We start from the raw sequence: 7,568 nt of genomic DNA, 5'->3' as shown, positions 1-7,568 counted from the left end.
CCGTGTCGCCCGAGCATCCCTGTGCGTGTCCCTGTGCGTGTCCCTGTGCCTGTCCCTGCCACGCTGCTCCGGTGGCACGTGTCCCCGGAGAGGGGGCTCCAGCCGGCGCAATGTCCACGCGCGGCTCCATGCGCCCCGCACGGCCGCTGCAGCGCGGGCCGCGGCTGCCAACGCCCGCGGCCGCAGCGCTGCCCTGCCCTGCTGGCCCCGCCGCACTCGCTGCCTAATTAATTTCCAATGATATGCAGCATGCTTGTTTTCAACAAACAAATTAATTTGCAAACCATTTGCGCTATTTCATCTGTCACTTAAGCTTCTAGGATCTACAGTTTTAGTGCGTTACATCAGTTAATCAAAATTCTCTTCCAGCAACAGTTTTAATTAAAGTCACTCTCTCTCTTTCGCTAATTCAATGCTGTAGCTAAGGGCTGCTAATTAGAGCACAATTTTTTTGTTTTGTTTTATAGGCTCCACTTCTGTTGCAAAGATGCAAAAGGGATGAGAAAGAAGGGGCTGCAGGGGCGGATGGAGCGACGCGGCTCCATCCAGTGACTCTGGAGGCTGCAGAGCTCGGGACAGGAAGGGCTTTGCCTGCAGGTTTCCTCTTTCTCCCTTTAAACACAAGCAAGACGCAGGGCGGCCTGTGCCGCTCGAGTAACGCTGCCCGGGCGAGGCTGCTCCGTGTATCCTAAAGCAGCAGCATCTTGTAAAAACCACGCGCTGCAGCCGCAAAGCGCTGGCCGCGTCCTGACATCACCAGTGCTCACTGCAGGCAGCGCCTTCGCGCTCAGCTGAATTTCTAAATCCATCCCCAAAACAAACAACTCGGCAGCGATCGCCACCTGATCTGGTATTCAGCCTCGGCGGCGGTGTCTGCTCTGACAACTTGCTAACAAGCTTCTACACAACAGTCAACACCGGGAGCTAAACGGCTCTGACAGCCCCTTGCTAAATTAGCGAATGCAAATGCGGCCGCAGCGCCGCCCCGCACCCGCGGCCGCCTTTCTGTGCCGGGGACGCGCTAAATATGCAGCTCCCTTGGGAGCGTCCGCGCGGCCCTGCTCCCCGTTCCCATTCCCCGCTCCCTGCTCCCTCTTTCCTGCTCCCTGCTCCCCACTCCCCACTCCCCACTCCCATTCCCCGCTCCCTGCTCCCCACTCCCTGCTCTCAATTTCCATTCCCTGCTCCCCGGACCCGCTCCTGCACCCTGTTCCTTGCTCCCCGGTCCCCGGTCCCCATTCCCTGCTCCCTGCTCCCCGCTCCCGGCTGACCCGGCCCCCTCCCGGCTCGCACGGGCTCCATCCCTGCTCCCAGCCCTCTTTCCACAGACGTTTCCTTGCTCAGCTCCTGGCTGAGCCTTCCAGCCTTCCTCCYTCTCCCCCTCTTCCTGCACTTTAATTAACGGCTCCGTGTGGGCTGGGGGGTCTGGGCGGCGCCGCCCCCGCTCCTGCACCCAGCATCGGGCTGAGGAGCCGCGCTTGGCTCCGAGACAGGCTTTAACTTGGGGAACGGGGGGAAAAAAGGACTAGGATGACAAGCTTATTTATGTGTGCTGCCAATATCACCAGTTGTGGCATTTTAGGGGCGTTTTTGCCATTTGCTGAAGTCGGTGGGAGCACGGAGGCAAATTCCAACATTTGCAGCGGCTCCGGCGGCGCGGCAGGCTCCTCACGCGGCAGGCGTGACATTTGAAAGGCGCCCGCGTCGCTGCCAGGCCTCCTGCCTTGAGACTGGATTCTCCCGCTGTTCCCTAGCACGGGAATTCCTGCGTTTTCCAGTGCCAGGCCACTGCGGACGGAGCAGCATCGGCTGATGTTTAGCTTCTTAAAATTAATGCACGTGTTAAATAATCATCTCGGAGAGCTGCAGTGTGTGACAAGGCAGCACATCCTGGTCCTGGTCTGYGCAGGTGCTGCAGGGAGTGCAGAGCTGCTGGCCTCCCACAGCCTCCGCAGCCTCTGCAGCCTCCACGGCCTCCTGCAGCCTCCACAGTGGCTCCAGCAGTGCCAGGCGCCCATGGGAGCCGTGTTCCCGCCGTGCCGGCTTCGGGAGCTCTCTGGGAAYGCAGCCCTGGAGCCCTGCACTCGCTGGCAGTGCCGGTGCGGGCCCACGACCCTCGATAACAGTGGGGACAGCAAGGGCCTGGGGACGCACCAGGCAGCCGCGGCCGCCCGGCCCTGCTCTGGGTTCAGCTTCCTGGGCGAGATGGGTAGGATTGGAAAAGCGAAGTGAGCGCTGCCCTGCGTGTGCCCAGCGAGCCCCGCCAGCCCYGCGGCAGCCCGCGCGTCCGGCGCTCGGGGGCTCCGGCCGGGACAGGTCTGTGCAGCGGGAAGGAGCCCCGGAGAGCCCAGCAGGGAGGGCTGGAGCCCGGCRGGCAGCCCCTGCCTGCAGCAAACAGGAGGTTTGGGTTATTTTCTTTATGAGCAATTCAGGGGGAAGCCCGGCCGGGCTGCGGGTTACACGAGCGTGCGGGGCGAGCCGGTGGCGCACGCTCAGGGCTGCCCCGAGCGCTCGGCCGGCCGGGGAGCGAGCGGGGCCGGCACCTGCACCCGGAGCAGCCCTGGGGCCGGCACCTGCACCCGGAGCAGCCCCCGGAGACGGCACCTGCACCTGGAGCAGCCTTGGCAGCAGGAAGAGCCACGGAGCCGAGGTTTGGGAGCGATCCCAAGGCCGGCAGGGCACCAGGGTCCCGGGGCTCCTTAGGTTTTTTGCTTGAAAGGGGGAATTCAACTGGTTTTTTGCTAAGGGGAATTCAGCCCGTCCAGACCCCTGCACGTCCTGGAGAGGGGGGGAACGTGGCCACCTCTGGGTTGCTCCCAGGTGAGCGCTGCTCTCCAGAGCAACCAGATTCAGCAGAAAATCCCCTCTCCCARATGCCATGGATTTGGTTTCCCCTGTGGCGCAGGTCCCAGGCACCCGGGCTGCTGGAAATGCTCGCCTTGTGACAGAAAATCCATGGGAGAGCGGGTGGCCTGATGAAGTATTCATGGGGAGCCTTGCCAGCAGCTCCTCACCCACTGCAAAAAGCAGCTTTTTTAATTATTCCTTCTATTTTATTTAGTGAACGATGGAGACAGCTGCAATATTTGCAGTATGTTCTTGTCACCCCCAAGCTTGCAGTGGTGACAGTGCGGAGCGTTGTCCCCGTGTAACCCACCAGCGAGTGTCCATGCGGGACACGGGCACGCGGGATGCTCCGGGACTGCAGCGTCCCGCCGCCGTGCCGGGCGCGCTCCGGCTGCCCGAGCAGCCCCCGTGCCGCACCGCTACCTGAGCCCGCTCCTTCCCATGCACCGCTGCGGGCACGGGGGGAACCACTTGCCCGTGCCGGCAAGTAATTAATTCTGCTTCTGGAGATCTAGTTATTACCTCTTAGCCCATCTSTAATTAAGGATGTTGAAGGACAGAAGCCCGAGCTCCCACTTGGCAGGTCTGCAGGAAGCTCCGATAATGATACAGCAATGCAACGACCCGCTCTTCCCCGGGCCAATCGGGCCGGCACCTCCACGTGTTGCAGAGCAGCAAACCAGGGGATCTTTCCCATGCATCGTGTTCTGGGGGCTGTTTCGCTGCAGTGGGCTGGGGGGACGCGCTTGTTGAGGGGTTTGGCCTCTCCACCTGCAGCAGCACCGCTTGAATGCTTGCAGGATTGTGGGATTTCAGCCCTGCAGCTCTCCCTGTGCCCCACACGCATGCAMGTGCATGCACATGCACTCACATGCACACGTGCACTCACATGCACAAATGCCTGATCAGCCCCTGGTGTCTCGTCCTGGCTTTTGGGGCACAGAACTGGAGCTGCTGCAGGGCTGTCCCAGCCGCCCTTCCCCGCTGCCCAATCCCTGCTGCAGACGGAGCCTCGCCGTTCCGTTTGGCCCCTTTGCTGTTCCTGCCAGGGTCACAGTGGACATCTCATCGAGTCTTCACCTGTTTGCCTGCTCTTTGCCCTAGGATGCAAACTGAGCCCCCAAAGCGGCACCTCCTTGTGCAGGACCCGAAGTTTAAGGAGCCCCAAGCTCCCCAGAGCTCTGCATGCAAAAGCACCTGCAGTTTGCTGCTAACTGTGCAGCCCTTCATAGCGATTCCCAGGACCCTGGGAGCKGACAGGGGCATTCCCAGGAACGCAGCGTGTTTTCCCAGGAATGCAGCATGCTTTCCCGTGCTGCGTGCTGCTTTCCCTGGAAGCAACGTGCTTTCCTGGGACGCAGGGTGCCCTAGCCTGGGGGACACATCACACTGATACATAGCACACATCCAGGCGGGAACGCATGAAGGGAGGCTGCTAAAACCCTGCAGCTTTTCTGGGAAACGCCTAAAAATAACATTCGGTTGCCAAATCGCTGCTGTGCGGGCACTGAGTGAGCCTTTCTGGGAGGCTCGGTGCGTGCTYGGGGTGCAGGCTCGTCCAGGGAGCGAGCGGCAGCTCCAAGCGCGGCCACGGGGACATCGGTGACAAGCGGAGCTGTGGCCACCTGCCYGCCCGCCTGCCCCTCCAGAGCAGCTGCAGCGCCTGGCTCAGCAAGGAGATCCGTGGAGGAAGCAAATCCGCGGAGCCCTTGAGCCGGGACRCGCAGCAATTAGCCGCTAATCTGGTTACGGCTGCCCTTGTGGAGCTGCCGCCCGTGCAGAGCGCAGCGAGGCCGGGCACCGAGGCCCTGGGAGCAGCGTGCGAGCGGTGCCCGCAGTGCTCACCAGCCAGCAGGACATGGTGGCACCAACGAGCACGTTGTCACCGCCAGCGCAGCCCTGCTCACAGCCCTCGTGCAGGGGCTCTGCTGCAGGAGCCGCTGGGCACCTCCAAGCAGCACCTGAGCCTTGCAAAGCCTTGCAGCGCTCGCGGGCAGCTCCCCGTGTTTGTGGGCAGCTCCCCAAGTTTGTGGGCAGCTTGCTGCATTTGGGGGCAGCTCCCCGTGTTTGTGGGCAGCTCCCCAAGTTTGTGGGCAGCTTGCTGCATTTGGGGGCAGCTCCCCGTGTTTGTGGGCAGCTCCCCAAGTTTGTGGGCAGCTTGCTGCATTTGGGGGCAGCTCCCCGTGTTCGTGGGCAGCTCCCCAAGTTTGTGGGCAGCTCGATGCATTTGTGGGCAGCTCCCCGTGTTCGTGGGCAGCTCCCCGTGTTTGTGGGCAGCTCCCCAAGTTTGTGGGCAGCTTGCTGCATTTGGGGGCAGCTCCCCGTGTTCGTGGGCAGCTCCCCAAGTTTGTGGGCAGCTCGATGCATTTGTGGGCAGCTCCCCGTGTTTGTGGGCAGCTCCCCACGTTTGTGAGCAGCTCCCCGTGTTCATGGGCAGCTCCCCGTGTTCATGGGCAGCTCCCCGTGTTTGTGGGCAGCTCGCTGCCTTCGTGGGCAGCTCCCTGTGTTTGTGTGCAGCTCCCCAAGTTCATGGGCAGCTCCTCGTGTTTGTGTGCGGCTCCTCGTGTTCGTGGGCAGCTCACTGCCTTCGTGGGCAGCTCCCCGTGTTTGTGGGCAGCTCCCTGTGTTCCCTCGTGTGGTGCAGACCCCACAAAGGGCCCTGATGGCCTCTGGACGTGCGGCGTTCAGGACGTGCTTGTGAGCCGAGCCGTTCCTGCCCCACATCCGCAGGCCAGATTCCTCCCCCGAGCACGGCTCCGGGCACCGAGGAGCCTCCCGCTCTGCACGGACGTTATTTGCATTTTTATATAATATCGGGAGCAGCCTGCAGAAGAGGCGGCTCCTGCCTCCGCCGTGTCCGGAGCGGCTCTGCGGCGACTGCTGCTCTCGCCGCCCGGGGAGCTGCTCAGCCCAAGCGGAGGCCTCGGCTCTGCCCCGCGGCGAGCTCGGCCGYGCGGCGTGAGTCCCGCCTGCCCGGGCACCTCAGCGGGGCGCCCGYGCTCCTGCCCTTCCTCGCCCTGCAACGTCATGGGGGACACGGAGATCGGAGCCTKGAGCACCCGGGGGAGCCGATAAAAGCGAAGGCCGCACTCGAGAGCAGCTCTAGATGACGTGCGCTTCCAACCAGGCCTTGGCCTCAAACGACCTGGCGCCCCAATGGGCCTGGGAAATAAATACAAGTTTCTTGGTCCGGATCCCCCCAAATTTGCTGCTAAGGACTGGCACAYGTGGCTTTGAAGAACACTCTGCTCAGCTCCCGGCCCCGCAGAGCTGGCCTTAGCACCCACAGGACRGTCCCTGCGCCCTCGGGGCTCGTCCCCGCTGTGCACTGTGATCCGGGGGTGGCCCTGGGCCAAGGGGCTGCCGGAGCGGCATGGGACACCGGGAGCGAGCGGTGGGGCTGGGAACGGGGCRGGAGGGTCCCCAGGCTGGGGGAGCCTGGTGCACGATGGCAGCGGTGCCCAGGGGCTCTCCGGGGTRTCCGGGCTATCCAGGCTCTCCCTGCTTGGGATCAGGGTGGCGTGGAGCGCGTGCTCCCTGTGGTGCCCCRCGGCGGCGGGCAGGGCTGGCGGGCACGGGTGCGATGTGGCGGTGGGCACGTGCCAGTGGGCAGGGGTGCAAAGCAGCCCTGCGCCCCCCACGACGTCCCCATGCGCCGTGGCCCCCCGCCGCACGGTAGCACCCTTCCCAGATTCCAGACCATTCCCTGCTGTTTCCAYGGCAACCTGTGACCTCACCAAATTCCTTGGAGATCTTCCAGCATCTTCAGCCGAAACAAAGCTAATTAGCACCATTTTCCTGGCTTGTTCCTGCTCCATCTCCCCCAGGACCTGGCCTGGCTCCTCTGCCCTTGCAGAGTGCCGCCCAGTGCTGACCTGTGCCCATCACCATGGTCTCTGGCCCCCTCCCTGCAGGCCRTGGGATGCAGCCATGGGGGGTGTGCGTCCCCTCTCCCTGCCCACATTCCCATTGTGCCATCGGCCACCTCCTCCCCAGGGGCACACGGGAAGAGGGGGGGACAGGAGCTGCACGGAGCTGTGGGCTCCTCTGCCACCTGCTCCCAGCAGTGACACCCCTGTGCATGGAGGGGGTCCTACAGGGGACAGGACGGAGCTAAGGGTGCTGGTACCTGGGTGCAGGGGCCGAGTCTGGTTTTCGGGATGGCTGCGTGCAGGGACCAGGAAATCAGCCCCGTGCTGCTGTGTGAGAAGGTGCCGGCCATGAGCAGCAGTCAGTGCTGGCCATGGAGAGAAGGCCCCCAGGGAGAGYGGGGCTGGGGGGGCACAAGGTCCCCAAGGGTGCCAGGCCCCTGCACTGCACCAAACCAGCATGGCAGGAGGTCCTGGGCAGCCTTGGAGCCCTGACAAGCCCAGGTACCACCTGGCCCAGCGTCCTGCTCCATTCAGGGGGTGCCATCTGGCCAAGGGGACTCATTCAGACTGGGGTCCTGCTCAACCCAGGGGTCCTGCTTGGTCCAGGGTCTCCCCCAGCCCGGGGAGCTGCTCAGCCCTGGGTGGCTCCAAGCCTGGGGATGCTGCTGATCCCACTGCCCTGCTCATCCCGGGGTCCTCCTTGGCCTGGGGGGTCCTGCCTGGTGCAGGGATCSCCCCCGACCCCGGGGCTCCTCCAGCTCCTGCAGGGGTGACCGCTGCTCGGGGCAGCCCCGGGGCCGCGCGTGGGCGAGCGGCGGCACCGACCCGGCGCCGCGGCCCGGGGGGCGG

This window comes from Nothoprocta perdicaria, unplaced genomic scaffold (genome assembly GCF_003342845.1).
Source record: "Nothoprocta perdicaria isolate Ctin4 unplaced genomic scaffold, notPer1 scaffold_26, whole genome shotgun sequence".
NCBI lineage: Eukaryota > Metazoa > Chordata > Aves > Tinamiformes > Tinamidae > Nothoprocta > Nothoprocta perdicaria.
The sequence above is the reverse complement of the archived record's forward strand: the minus strand, read 5'-3'. Positions refer to the sequence as shown.